Genomic DNA, 15,154 nt, shown 5'->3' on the forward strand with positions numbered 1-15,154 from the left:
GCTAGCACTGCGGCCCTACTTTTGCATGGAAATCTAATCGCAAGCGTTCCAACTGGAAGAAAGAACAGTGTACAGAAACAGTGTTTTAGCTTCCGAAGACCTCCCTGTGCGTGGAAGCCGTTTAGGGTGTAGTGTGGATGAGAGTCACGGGACTTGTTCCATTTTGTAAAATCGGGGTAGAGACAGGCCCGTACAAATGGCAGCTCACCAATCAAATCATGGTTATGGGGCTAGTAGCATTGCCCAGGGGGTGCGTGCAGCCTGAAAGCCAGCCACCTAACTCGAAGGAAAAACTCGGTACAGAATCCGTGCTTATTGAAAACAGCCGCCCCTGAGGGTGGAAGCATTTTGTTGTGTGCATGCCTGAGAGCACTGCAAGGGAGTCCAAAGCTCATTACGAGTGAGACTCAGGCCCCAGCAAAGGCAAGACAAGACTCCCGGTGTGTTTCATTTAGCTAGCACAGCGGCCCTACTTTTGCATAGAAGTCGAATCGCTAGAATTCTAACTCGAAGAAACAAGAGTGTACAGAAACACTGTTTTATCTTCCGACGACCTCTCTGTGGGAGGAAGCCGTTTAGGGTGTACTGTGGGTGAGAGCCTGGGGATGAGTTCCATTTCGTAAAATCGGGGTAGAGACAGGCCGGTACAGAAGGCAGCTCACAAATCACATCATGGTTATGGGGCTAGTAGCGTTGCCCCAGGGGAGCGTGCAGGCTGAAATTCAGCCACCTACCTCGAAGGAAAAACTCGCTAGAGAATCCGTGCTTCAGCAAAAACAGCCGCTCCGGAGGGTGGAAGCATTTTGTTGTGTGCGTGCGTGAGAGCACTGCCAGGGAGTCTAAAGCTCTTACGAATGAGACTCAGGCCCCACCAAAAGGCAGGACAAGACTCCCGGTGTGTTTGACCTAGCATGCACTGCGGCCCTACTTTTGCATTGAAGTCTAATCGGTAGGGTTCTAACTCGAACAAACAACCGTGTACAGAAACAGGGTTTTAGCTTCCGACGACCTCTCTGTGGGAGGAAGCCGTTTAGGGTGTACTGTGTGTGAGAGCCTGGGGATGGGTTCCATTTCGTAAAATCGGGGTAGAGACAGGCCGGAACAGAAGGCAGCTCACAAATCACATCATGTTTATGGGGCTAGGAGCGTGGCCACGGGGGAGCGTGCAGGCTGAAAGTCAGCCACCTAACACGAAGGAAACCTCGGTAGAGAATCCGTGCTTCAGCGACAACAGCCGCTACTGAGGGCGGAAGCATTTTGTTGTGTGCGTGCGTGAGAGCACTGAAAGGGATTCCAAACCTTTTCACGAGTGAAACTCAGGCCCCAGCAAAAGGCAGAACAACACTCCCCATGTGTTTGACTAAGCTAGCACAGCGGCCCTACTTTTGCATTGAAGTCTAATCAGTAGGGTTCTACTCGAACAAACAACAGTGTCCAGAAACAGGGTTTTAGCTTCCAATGACCTCTCTGTGGGAGGAAGAAGTTTCGGGTTTAGTTTGGGTGAGAGCCACAGGACTGGTTCCACTTCGGAAAATCGGGGTAGAGACAGGTCGGTACCGAAGGCAGCTCACAAATCACATCATGGTTATGGGGCTAGTAGCATTGCCCCGGGTTGTGCGTGGAGGCTGAAAGCCAGCCACCTAACTCGAAGGAAAAACTCGGTAGAGGATCTGTGCTTCATTGAAAACAGCCCCTCCTGAGGGTGGAAGCATTTTGTTGTGCGCATGCCTGAGAGCACTGCAAGGGAGTCCAAAGCTCTTTACGCGTGAGACTCAGGCCCCATCAAAGGCAAGACAAGACTCCCGGTGTGTTTCATTTAGCTAGCACAGTGGCCCTACTTTTGCATGGAAGTCTAATCGCTAGCATTCTAACTCGAAGAACCAACAGGGTACAGAAACAGTGTTTTAGCTTCCGACGACCTCTCTGTGGGAGGAAGCAGTTTAGGGTGTAGTGTGGGTGAGAGTCACGGGACTGGTGCCATTTCGTAAAATCGGGGTAGAGACAGGCCCGTACAAATGGCAGCTCACAAATCAAATCATGGTTATGGGGCTAGTAGCGTTGCCCCCGCGGAGTGCGCAGGCTGATATTCAGCCACCCATCTCGAAGGAAAAACTCGGTAGAGAACCTGTGCTTCATTGAAAACAGCCGCTCCTGAGGGTGGAATCCTTTAGTTGTGTGCGTGGGTGCGAGCACTGCAAGGGAGTACGAAGCTTTTTACGAGCGCGACTCAGGCCCCAGCCAAAGGCAGGACAAGACTCCCCATGTGTTTGTTTTAGCTAGCACTGCGGCCCTACTTTTGCATGGAAATCTAATCGCAAGCGTTCCAACTGGAAGAAAGAACAGTGTACAGAAACAGTGTTTTAGCTTCCGAAGACCTCCCTGTGCGTGGAAGCCGTTTAGGGTGTAGTGTGGATGAGAGTCACGGGACTTGTTCCATTTTGTAAAATCGGGGTAGAGACAGGCCCGTACAAATGGCAGCTCACCAATCAAATCATGGTTATGGGGCTAGTAGCATTGCCCAGGGGGTGCGTGCAGCCTGAAAGCCAGCCACCTAACTCGAAGGAAAAACTCGGTACAGAATCCGTGCTTATTGAAAACAGCCGCCCCTGAGGGTGGAAGCATTTTGTTGTGTGCATGCCTGAGAGCACTGCAAGGGAGTCCAAAGCTCATTACGAGTGAGACTCAGGCCCCAGCAAAGGCAAGACAAGACTCCCGGTGTGTTTCATTTAGCTAGCACAGCGGCCCTACTTTTGCATAGAAGTCGAATCGCTAGAATTCTAACTCGAAGAAACAAGAGTGTACAGAAACACTGTTTTATCTTCCGACGACCTCTCTGTGGGAGGAAGCCGTTTAGGGTGTACTGTGGGTGAGAGCCTGGGGATGAGTTCCATTTCGTAAAATCGGGGTAGAGACAGGCCGGTACAGAAGGCAGCTCACAAATCACATCATGGTTATGGGGCTAGTAGCGGTGCCCCAGGGGAGCGTGCAGGCTGAAATTCAGCCACCTACCTCGAAGGAAAAACTCGCTAGAGAATCCGTGCTTCAGCAAAAACAGCCGCTCCGGAGGGTGGAAGCATTTTGTTGTGTGCGTGCGTGAGAGCACTGCCAGGGAGTCTAAAGCTCTTACGAATGAGACTCAGGCCCCACCAAAAGGCAGGACAAGACTCCCGGTGTGTTTGACCTAGCATGCACTGCGGCCCTACTTTTGCATTGAAGTCTAATCGGTAGGGTTCTAACTCAAACAAACAACCGTGTACAGAAACAGGGTTTTAGCTTCCGACGACCTCTCTGTGGGAGGAAGCCGTTTAGGGTGTACTGTGTGTGAGAGCCTGGGGATGGGTTCCATTTCGTAAAATCGGGGTAGAGACAGGCCGGAACAGAAGGCAGCTCACAAATCACATCATGTTTATGGGGCTAGGAGCGTGGCCACGGGGGAGCGTGCAGGCTGAAAGTCAGCCACCTAACACGAAGGAAACCTCGGTAGAGAATCCGTGCTTCAGCGACAACAGCCGCTACTGAGGGCGGAAGCATTTTGTTGTGTGCGTGCGTGAGAGCACTGAAAGGGATTCCAAACCTTTTCACGAGTGAAACTCAGGCCCCAGCAAAAGGCAGAACAACACTCCCCATGTGTTTGACTAAGCTAGCACAGCGGCCCTACTTTTGCATTGAAGTCTAATCAGTAGGGTTCTACTCGAACAAACAACAGTGTCCAGAAACAGGGTTTTAGCTTCCAATGACCTCTCTGTGGGAGGAAGAAGTTTCGGGTTTAGTTTGGGTGAGAGCCACAGGACTGGTTCCACTTCGGAAAATCGGGGTAGAGACAGGTCGGTACCGAAGGCAGCTCACAAATCACATCATGGTTATGGGGCTAGTAGCATTGCCCCGGGTTGTGCGTGGAGGCTGAAAGCCAGCCACCTAACTCGAAGGAAAAACTCGGTAGAGGATCTGTGCTTCATTGAAAACAGCCCCTCCTGAGGGTGGAAGCATTTTGTTGTGCGCATGCCTGAGAGCACTGCAAGGGAGTCCAAAGCTCTTTACGCGTGAGACTCAGGCCCCATCAAAGGCAAGACAAGACTCCCGGTGTGTTTCATTTAGCTAGCACAGTGGCCCTACTTTTGCATGGAAGTCTAATCGCTAGCATTCTAACTCGAAGAACCAACAGGGTACAGAAACAGTGTTTTAGCTTCCGACGACCTCTCTGTGGGAGGAAGCAGTTTAGGGTGTAGTGTGGGTGAGAGTCACGGGACTGGTGCCATTTCGTAAAATCGGGGTAGAGACAGGCCCGTACAAATGGCAGCTCACAAATCAAATCATGGTTATGGGGCTAGTAGCGTTGCCCCCGCGGAGTGCGCAGGCTGATATTCAGCCACCCATCTCGAAGGAAAAACTCGGTAGAGAACCTGTGCTTCATTGAAAACAGCCGCTCCTGAGGGTGGAATCCTTTAGTTGTGTGCGTGGGTGCGAGCACTGCAAGGGAGTACGAAGCTTTTTACGAGCGCGACTCAGGCCCCAGCCAAAGGCAGGACAAGACTCCCCATGTGTTTGTTTTAGCTAGCACTGCGGCCCTACTTTTGCATGGAAATCTAATCGCAAGCGTTCCAACTGGAAGAAAGAACAGTGTACAGAAACAGTGTTTTAGCTTCCGAAGACCTCCCTGTGCGTGGAAGCCGTTTAGGGTGTAGTGTGGATGAGAGTCACGGGACTTGTTCCATTTTGTAAAATCGGGGTAGAGACAGGCCCGTACAAATGGCAGCTCACCAATCAAATCATGGTTATGGGGCTAGTAGCATTGCCCAGGGGGTGCGTGCAGCCTGAAAGCCAGCCACCTAACTCGAAGGAAAAACTCGGTACAGAATCCGTGCTTATTGAAAACAGCCGCCCCTGAGGGTGGAAGCATTTTGTTGTGTGCATGCCTGAGAGCACTGCAAGGGAGTCCAAAGCTCATTACGAGTGAGACTCAGGCCCCAGCAAAGGCAAGACAAGACTCCCGGTGTGTTTCATTTAGCTAGCACAGCGGCCCTACTTTTGCATAGAAGTCGAATCGCTAGAATTCTAACTCGAAGAAACAAGAGTGTACAGAAACACTGTTTTATCTTCCGACGACCTCTCTGTGGGAGGAAGCCGTTTAGGGTGTACTGTGGGTGAGAGCCTGGGGATGAGTTCCATTTCGTAAAATCGGGGTAGAGACAGGCCGGTACAGAAGGCAGCTCACAAATCACATCATGGTTATGGGGCTAGTAGCGGTGCCCCAGGGGAGCGTGCAGGCTGAAATTCAGCCACCTACCTCGAAGGAAAAACTCGCTAGAGAATCCGTGCTTCAGCAAAAAGAGCCGCTCCGGAGGGTGGAAGCATTTTGTTGTGTGCGTGCGTGAGAGCACTGCCAGGGAGTCTAAAGCTCTTACGAATGAGACTCAGGCCCCACCAAAAGGCAGGACAAGACTCCCGGTGTGTTTGACCTAGCATGCACTGCGGCCCTACTTTTGCATTGAAGTCTAATCGGTAGGGTTCTAACTCGAACAAACAACCGTGTACAGAAACAGGGTTTTAGCTTCCGACGACCTCTCTGTGGGAGGAAGCCGTTTAGGGTGTACTGTGTGTGAGAGCCTGGGGATGGGTTCCATTTCGTAAAATCGGGGTAGAGACAGGCCGGAACAGAAGGCAGCTCACAAATCACATCATGTTTATGGGGCTAGGAGCGTGGCCACGGGGGAGCGTGCAGGCTGAAAGTCAGCCACCTAACACGAAGGAAACCTCGGTAGAGAATCCGTGCTTCAGCGACAACAGCCGCTACTGAGGGCGGAAGCATTTTGTTGTGTGCATGCGTGAGAGCACTGAAAGGGATTCCAAACCTTTTCACGAGTGAAACTCAGGCCCCAGCAAAAGGCAGAACAACACTCCCCATGTGTTTGACTAAGCTAGCACAGCGGCCCTACTTTTGCATTGAAGTCTAATCAGTAGGGTTCTACTCGAACAAACAACAGTGTCCAGAAACAGGGTTTTAGCTTCCAATGACCTCTCTGTGGGAGGAAGAAGTTTCGGGTTTAGTTTGGGTGAGAGCCACAGGACTGGTTCCACTTCGGAAAATCGGGGTAGAGACAGGTCGGTACCGAAGGCAGCTCACAAATCACATCATGGTTATGGGGCTAGTAGCATTGCCCCGGGTTGTGCGTGGAGGCTGAAAGCCAGCCACCTAACTCGAAGGAAAAACTCGGTAGAGGATCTGTGCTTCATTGAAAACAGCCCCTCCTGAGGGTGGAAGCATTTTGTTGTGCGCATGCCTGAGAGCACTGCAAGGGAGTCCAAAGCTCTTTACGCGTGAGACTCAGGCCCCATCAAAGGCAAGACAAGACTCCCGGTGTGTTTCATTTAGCTAGCACAGTGGCCCTACTTTTGCATGGAAGTCTAATCGCTAGCATTCTAACTCGAAGAACCAACAGGGTACAGAAACAGTGTTTTAGCTTCCGACGACCTCTCTGTGGGAGGAAGCAGTTTAGGGTGTAGTGTGGGTGAGAGTCACGGGACTGGTGCCATTTCGTAAAATCGGGGTAGAGACAGGCCCGTACAAATGGCAGCTCACAAATCAAATCATGGTTATGGGGCTAGTAGCGTTGCCCCCGCGGAGTGCGCAGGCTGATATTCAGCCACCCATCTCGAAGGAAAAACTCGGTAGAGAACCTGTGCTTCATTGAAAACAGCCGCTCCTGAGGGTGGAATCCTTTAGTTGTGTGCGTGGGTGCGAGCACTGCAAGGGAGTACGAAGCTTTTTACGAGCGCGACTCAGGCCCCAGCCAAAGGCAGGACAAGACTCCCCATGTGTTTGTTTTAGCTAGCACTGCGGCCCTACTTTTGCATGGAAATCTAATCGCAAGCGTTCCAACTGGAAGAAAGAACAGTGTACAGAAACAGTGTTTTAGCTTCCGAAGACCTCCCTGTGCGTGGAAGCCGTTTAGGGTGTAGTGTGGATGAGAGTCACGGGACTTGTTCCATTTTGTAAAATCGGGGTAGAGACAGGCCCGTACAAATGGCAGCTCACCAATCAAATCATGGTTATGGGGCTAGTAGCATTGCCCAGGGGGTGCGTGCAGCCTGAAAGCCAGCCACCTAACTCGAAGGAAAAACTCGGTACAGAATCCGTGCTTATTGAAAACAGCCGCCCCTGAGGGTGGAAGCATTTTGTTGTGTGCATGCCTGAGAGCACTGCAAGGGAGTCCAAAGCTCATTACGAGTGAGACTCAGGCCCCAGCAAAGGCAAGACAAGACTCCCGGTGTGTTTCATTTAGCTAGCACAGCGGCCCTACTTTTGCATAGAAGTCGAATCGCTAGAATTCTAACTCGAAGAAACAAGAGTGTACAGAAACACTGTTTTATCTTCCGACGACCTCTCTGTGGGAGGAAGCCGTTTAGGGTGTACTGTGGGTGAGAGCCTGGGGATGAGTTCCATTTCGTAAAATCGGGGTAGAGACAGGCCGGTACAGAAGGCAGCTCACAAATCACATCATGGTTATGGGGCTAGTAGCGGTGCCCCAGGGGAGCGTGCAGGCTGAAATTCAGCCACCTACCTCGAAGGAAAAACTCGCTAGAGAATCCGTGCTTCAGCAAAAAGAGCCGCTCCGGAGGGTGGAAGCATTTTGTTGTGTGCGTGCGTGAGAGCACTGCCAGGGAGTCTAAAGCTCTTACGAATGAGACTCAGGCCCCACCAAAAGGCAGGACAAGACTCCCGGTGTGTTTGACCTAGCATGCACTGCGGCCCTACTTTTGCATTGAAGTCTAATCGGTAGGGTTCTAACTCGAACAAACAACCGTGTACAGAAACAGGGTTTTAGCTTCCGACGACCTCTCTGTGGGAGGAAGCCGTTTAGGGTGTACTGTGTGTGAGAGCCTGGGGATGGGTTCCATTTCGTAAAATCGGGGTAGAGACAGGCCGGAACAGAAGGCAGCTCACAAATCACATCATGTTTATGGGGCTAGGAGCGTGGCCACGGGGGAGCGTGCAGGCTGAAAGTCAGCCACCTAACACGAAGGAAACCTCGGTAGAGAATCCGTGCTTCAGCGACAACAGCCGCTACTGAGGGCGGAAGCATTTTGTTGTGTGCGTGCGTGAGAGCACTGAAAGGGATTCCAAACCTTTTCACGAGTGAAACTCAGGCCCCAGCAAAAGGCAGAACAACACTCCCCATGTGTTTGACTAAGCTAGCACAGCGGCCCTACTTTTGCATTGAAGTCTAATCAGTAGGGTTCTACTCGAACAAACAACAGTGTCCAGAAACAGGGTTTTAGCTTCCAATGACCTCTCTGTGGGAGGAAGAAGTTTCGGGTTTAGTTTGGGTGAGAGCCACAGGACTGGTTCCACTTCGGAAAATCGGGGTAGAGACAGGTCGGTACCGAAGGCAGCTCACAAATCACATCATGGTTATGGGGCTAGTAGCATTGCCCCGGGTTGTGCGTGGAGGCTGAAAGCCAGCCACCTAACTCGAAGGAAAAACTCGGTAGAGGATCTGTGCTTCATTGAAAACAGCCCCTCCTGAGGGTGGAAGCATTTTGTTGTGCGCATGCCTGAGAGCACTGCAAGGGAGTCCAAAGCTCTTTACGCGTGAGACTCAGGCCCCATCAAAGGCAAGACAAGACTCCCGGTGTGTTTCATTTAGCTAGCACAGTGGCCCTACTTTTGCATGGAAGTCTAATCGCTAGCATTCTAACTCGAAGAACCAACAGGGTACAGAAACAGTGTTTTAGCTTCCGACGACCTCTCTGTGGGAGGAAGCAGTTTAGGGTGTAGTGTGGGTGAGAGTCACGGGACTGGTGCCATTTCGTAAAATCGGGGTAGAGACAGGCCCGTACAAATGGCAGCTCACAAATCAAATCATGGTTATGGGGCTAGTAGCGTTGCCCCCGCGGAGTGCGCAGGCTGATATTCAGCCACCCATCTCGAAGGAAAAACTCGGTAGAGAACCTGTGCTTCATTGAAAACAGCCGCTCCTGAGGGTGGAATCCTTTAGTTGTGTGCGTGGGTGCGAGCACTGCAAGGGAGTACGAAGCTTTTTACGAGCGCGACTCAGGCCCCAGCCAAAGGCAGGACAAGACTCCCCATGTGTTTGTTTTAGCTAGCACTGCGGCCCTACTTTTGCATGGAAATCTAATCGCAAGCGTTCCAACTGGAAGAAAGAACAGTGTACAGAAACAGTGTTTTAGCTTCCGAAGACCTCCCTGTGCGTGGAAGCCGTTTAGGGTGTAGTGTGGATGAGAGTCACGGGACTTGTTCCATTTTGTAAAATCGGGGTAGAGACAGGCCCGTACAAATGGCAGCTCACCAATCAAATCATGGTTATGGGGCTAGTAGCATTGCCCAGGGGGTGCGTGCAGCCTGAAAGCCAGCCACCTAACTCGAAGGAAAAACTCGGTACAGAATCCGTGCTTATTGAAAACAGCCGCCCCTGAGGGTGGAAGCATTTTGTTGTGTGCATGCCTGAGAGCACTGCAAGGGAGTCCAAAGCTCATTACGAGTGAGACTCAGGCCCCAGCAAAGGCAAGACAAGACTCCCGGTGTGTTTCATTTAGCTAGCACAGCGGCCCTACTTTTGCATAGAAGTCGAATCGCTAGAATTCTAACTCGAAGAAACAAGAGTGTACAGAAACACTGTTTTATCTTCCGACGACCTCTCTGTGGGAGGAAGCCGTTTAGGGTGTACTGTGGGTGAGAGCCTGGGGATGAGTTCCATTTCGTAAAATCGGGGTAGAGACAGGCCGGTACAGAAGGCAGCTCACAAATCACATCATGGTTATGGGGCTAGTAGCGGTGCCCCAGGGGAGCGTGCAGGCTGAAATTCAGCCACCTACCTCGAAGGAAAAACTCGCTAGAGAATCCGTGCTTCAGCAAAAACAGCCGCTCCGGAGGGTGGAAGCATTTTGTTGTGTGCGTGCGTGAGAGCACTGCCAGGGAGTCTAAAGCTCTTACGAATGAGACTCAGGCCCCACCAAAAGGCAGGACAAGACTCCCGGTGTGTTTGACCTAGCATGCACTGCGGCCCTACTTTTGCATTGAAGTCTAATCGGTAGGGTTCTAACTCGAACAAACAACCGTGTACAGAAACAGGGTTTTAGCTTCCGACGACCTCTCTGTGGGAGGAAGCCGTTTAGGGTGTACTGTGTGTGAGAGCCTGGGGATGGGTTCCATTTCGTAAAATCGGGGTAGAGACAGGCCGGAACAGAAGGCAGCTCACAAATCACATCATGTTTATGGGGCTAGGAGCGTGGCCACGGGGGAGCGTGCAGGCTGAAAGTCAGCCACCTAACACGAAGGAAACCTCGGTAGAGAATCCGTGCTTCAGCGACAACAGCCGCTACTGAGGGCGGAAGCATTTTGTTGTGTGCGTGCGTGAGAGCACTGAAAGGGATTCCAAACATTTTCACGAGTGAAACTCAGGCCCCAGCAAAAGGCAGAACAACACTCCCCATGTGTTTGACTAAGCTAGCACAGCGGCCCTACTTTTGCATTGAAGTCTAATCAGTAGGGTTCTACTCGAACAAACAACAGTGTCCAGAAACAGGGTTTTAGCTTCCAATGACCTCTCTGTGGGAGGAAGAAGTTTCGGGTTTAGTTTGGGTGAGAGCCACAGGACTGGTTCCACTTCGGAAAATCGGGGTAGAGACAGGTCGGTACAGAAGGCAGCTCACAAATCACATCATGGTTATGGGGCTAGTAGCATTGCCCCGGGTTGTGCGTGGAGGCTGAAAGCCAGCCACCTAACTCGAAGGAAAAACTCGGTAGAGGATCTGTGCTTCATTGAAAACAGCCCCTCCTGAGGGTGGAAGCATTTTGTTGTGCGCATGCCTGAGAGCACTGCAAGGGAGTCCAAAGCTCTTTACGCGTGAGACTCAGGCCCCATCAAAGGCAAGACAAGACTCCCGGTGTGTTTCATTTAGCTAGCACAGTGGCCCTACTTTTGCATGGAAGTCTCATCGCTAGCATTCTAACTCGAAGAACCAACAGGGTACAGAAACAGTGTTTTAGCTTCCGACGACCTCTCTGTGGGAGGAAGCAGTTTAGGGTGTAGTGTGGGTGAGAGTCACGGGACTGGTGCCATTTCGTAAAATCGGGGTAGAGACAGGCCCGTACAAATGGCAGCTCACAAATCAAATCATGGTTATGGGGCTAGTAGCGTTGCCCCCGCGGAGTGCGCAGGCTGATATTCAGCCACCCATCTCGAAGGAAAAACTCGGTAGAGAACCTGTGCTTCATTGAAAACAGCCGCTCCTGAGGGTGGAATCCTTTAGTTGTGTGCGTGGGTGCGAGCACTGCAAGGGAGTACGAAGCTTTTTACGAGCGCGACTCAGGCCCCAGCCAAAGGCAGGACAAGACTCCCCATGTGTTTGTTTTAGCTAGCACTGCGGCCCTACTTTTGCATGGAAATCTAATCGCAAGCGTTCCAACTGGAAGAAAGAACAGTGTACAGAAACAGTGTTTTAGCTTCCGAAGACCTCCCTGTGCGTGGAAGCCGTTTAGGGTGTAGTGTGGATGAGAGTCACGGGACTTGTTCCATTTTGTAAAATCGGGGTAGAGACAGGCCCGTACAAATGGCAGCTCACCAATCAAATCATGGTTATGGGGCTAGTAGCATTGCCCAGGGGGTGCGTGCAGCCTGAAAGCCAGCCACCTAACTCGAAGGAAAAACTCGGTACAGAATCCGTGCTTATTGAAAACAGCCGCCCCTGAGGGTGGAAGCATTTTGTTGTGTGCATGCCTGAGAGCACTGCAAGGGAGTCCAAAGCTCATTACGAGTGAGACTCAGGCCCCAGCAAAGGCAAGACAAGACTCCCGGTGTGTTTCATTTAGCTAGCACAGCGGCCCTACTTTTGCATAGAAGTCGAATCGCTAGAATTCTAACTCGAAGAAACAAGAGTGTACAGAAACACTGTTTTATCTTCCGACGACCTCTCTGTGGGAGGAAGCCGTTTAGGGTGTACTGTGGGTGAGAGCCTGGGGATGAGTTCCATTTCGTAAAATCGGGGTAGAGACAGGCCGGTACAGAAGGCAGCTCACAAATCACATCATGGTTATGGGGCTAGTAGCGGTGCCCCAGGGGAGCGTGCAGGCTGAAATTCAGCCACCTACCTCGAAGGAAAAACTCGCTAGAGAATCCGTGCTTCAGCAAAAAGAGCCGCTCCGGAGGGTGGAAGCATTTTGTTGTGTGCGTGCGTGAGAGCACTGCCAGGGAGTCTAAAGCTCTTACGAATGAGACTCAGGCCCCACCAAAAGGCAGGACAAGACTCCCGGTGTGTTTGACCTAGCATGCACTGCGGCCCTACTTTTGCATTGAAGTCTAATCGGTAGGGTTCTAACTCGAACAAACAACCGTGTACAGAAACAGGGTTTTAGCTTCCGACGACCTCTCTGTGGGAGGAAGCCGTTTAGGGTGTACTGTGTGTGAGAGCCTGGGGATGGGTTCCATTTCGTAAAATCGGGGTAGAGACAGGCCGGAAGAGAAGGCAGCTCACAAATCACATCATGTTTATGGGGCTAGGAGCGTGGCCACGGGGGAGCGTGCAGGCTGAAAGTCAGCCACCTAACACGAAGGAAACCTCGGTAGAGAATCCGTGCTTCAGCGACAACAGCCGCTACTGAGGGCGGAAGCATTTTGTTGTGTGCGTGCGTGAGAGCACTGAAAGGGATTCCAAACCTTTTCACGAGTGAAACTCAGGCCCCAGCAAAAGGCAGAACAACACTCCCCATGTGTTTGACTAAGCTAGCACAGCGGCCCTACTTTTGCATTGAAGTCTAATCAGTAGGGTTCTACTCGAACAAACAACAGTGTCCAGAAACAGGGTTTTAGCTTCCAATGACCTCTCTGTGGGAGGAAGAAGTTTCGGGTTTAGTTTGGGTGAGAGCCACAGGACTGGTTCCACTTCGGAAAATCGGGGTAGAGACAGGTCGGTACAGAAGGCAGCTCACAAATCACATCATGGTTATGGGGCTAGTAGCATTGCCCCGGGTTGTGCGTGGAGGCTGAAAGCCAGCCACCTAACTCGAAGGAAAAACTCGGTAGAGGATCTGTGCTTCATTGAAAACAGCCCCTCCTGAGGGTGGAAGCATTTTGTTGTGCGCATGCCTGAGAGCACTGCAAGGGAGTCCAAAGCTCTTTACGCGTGAGACTCAGGCCCCATCAAAGGCAAGACAAGACTCCCGGTGTGTTTCATTTAGCTAGCACAGTGGCCCTACTTTTGCATGGAAGTCTCATCGCTAGCATTCTAACTCGAAGAACCAACAGGGTACAGAAACAGTGTTTTAGCTTCCGACGACCTCTCTGTGGGAGGAAGCAGTTTAGGGTGTAGTGTGGGTGAGAGTCACGGGACTGGTGCCATTTCGTAAAATCGGGGTAGAGACAGGCCCGTACAAATGGCAGCTCACAAATCAAATCATGGTTATGGGGCTAGTAGCGTTGCCCCCGCGGAGTGCGCAGGCTGATATTCAGCCACCCATCTCGAAGGAAAAACTCGGTAGAGAACCTGTGCTTCATTGAAAACAGCCGCTCCTGAGGGTGGAATCCTTTAGTTGTGTGCGTGGGTGCGAGCACTGCAAGGGAGTACGAAGCTTTTTACGAGCGCGACTCAGGCCCCAGCCAAAGGCAGGACAAGACTCCCCATGTGTTTGTTTTAGCTAGCACTGCGGCCCTACTTTTGCATGGAAATCTAATCGCAAGCGTTCCAACTGGAAGAAAGAACAGTGTACAGAAACAGTGTTTTAGCTTCCGAAGACCTCCCTGTGCGTGGAAGCCGTTTAGGGTGTAGTGTGGATGAGAGTCACGGGACTTGTTCCATTTTGTAAAATCGGGGTAGAGACAGGCCCGTACAAATGGCAGCTCACCAATCAAATCATGGTTATGGGGCTAGTAGCATTGCCCAGGGGGTGCGTGCAGCCTGAAAGCCAGCCACCTAACTCGAAGGAAAAACTCGGTACAGAATCCGTGCTTATTGAAAACAGCCGCCCCTGAGGGTGGAAGCATTTTGTTGTGTGCATGCCTGAGAGCACTGCAAGGGAGTCCAAAGCTCATTACGAGTGAGACTCAGGCCCCAGCAAAGGCAAGACAAGACTCCCGGTGTGTTTCATTTAGCTAGCACAGCGGCCCTACTTTTGCATAGAAGTCGAATCGCTAGAATTCTAACTCGAAGAAACAAGAGTGTACAGAAACACTGTTTTATCTTCCGACGACCTCTCTGTGGGAGGAAGCCGTTTAGGGTGTACTGTGGGTGAGAGCCTGGGGATGAGTTCCATTTCGTAAAATCGGGGTAGAGACAGGCCGGTACAGAAGGCAGCTCACAAATCACATCATGGTTATGGGGCTAGTAGCGGTGCCCCAGGGGAGCGTGCAGGCTGAAATTCAGCCACCTACCTCGAAGGAAAAACTCGCTAGAGAATCCGTGCTTCAGCAAAAACAGCCGCTCCGGAGGGTGGAAGCATTTTGTTGTGTGCGTGCGTGAGAGCACTGCCAGGGAGTCTAAAGCTCTTACGAATGAGACTCAGGCCCCACCAAAAGGCAGGACAAGACTCCCGGTGTGTTTGACCTAGCATGCACTGCGGCCCTACTTTTGCATTGAAGTCTAATCGGTAGGGTTCTAACTCGAACAAACAACCGTGTACAGAAACAGGGTTTTAGCTTCCGACGACCTCTCTGTGGGAGGAAGCCGTTTAGGGTGTACTGTGTGTGAGAGCCTGGGGATGGGTTCCATTTCGTAAAATCGGGGTAGAGACAGGCCGGAACAGAAGGCAGCTCACAAATCACATCATGTTTATGGGGCTAGGAGCGTGGCCACGGGGGAGCGTGCAGGCTGAAAGTCAGCCACCTAACACGAAGGAAACCTCGGTAGAGAATCCGTGCTTCAGCGACAACAGCCGCTACTGAGGGCGGAAGCATTTTGTTGTGTGCGTGCGTGAGAGCACTGAAAGGGATTCCAAACATTTTCACGAGTGAAACTCAGGCCCCAGCAAAAGGCAGAACAACACTCCCCATGTGTTTGACTAAGCTAGCACAGCGGCCCTACTTTTGCATTGAAGTCTAATCAGTAGGGTTCTACTCGAACAAACAACAGTGTCCAGAAACAGGGTTTTAGCTTCCAATGACCTCTCTGTGGGAGGAAGAAGTTTCGGGTTTAGTTTGGGTGA

The sequence above is a fragment of the Halichoerus grypus genome, chromosome X, assembly GCF_964656455.1.
Source record: "Halichoerus grypus chromosome X, mHalGry1.hap1.1, whole genome shotgun sequence".
NCBI lineage: Eukaryota > Metazoa > Chordata > Mammalia > Carnivora > Phocidae > Halichoerus > Halichoerus grypus.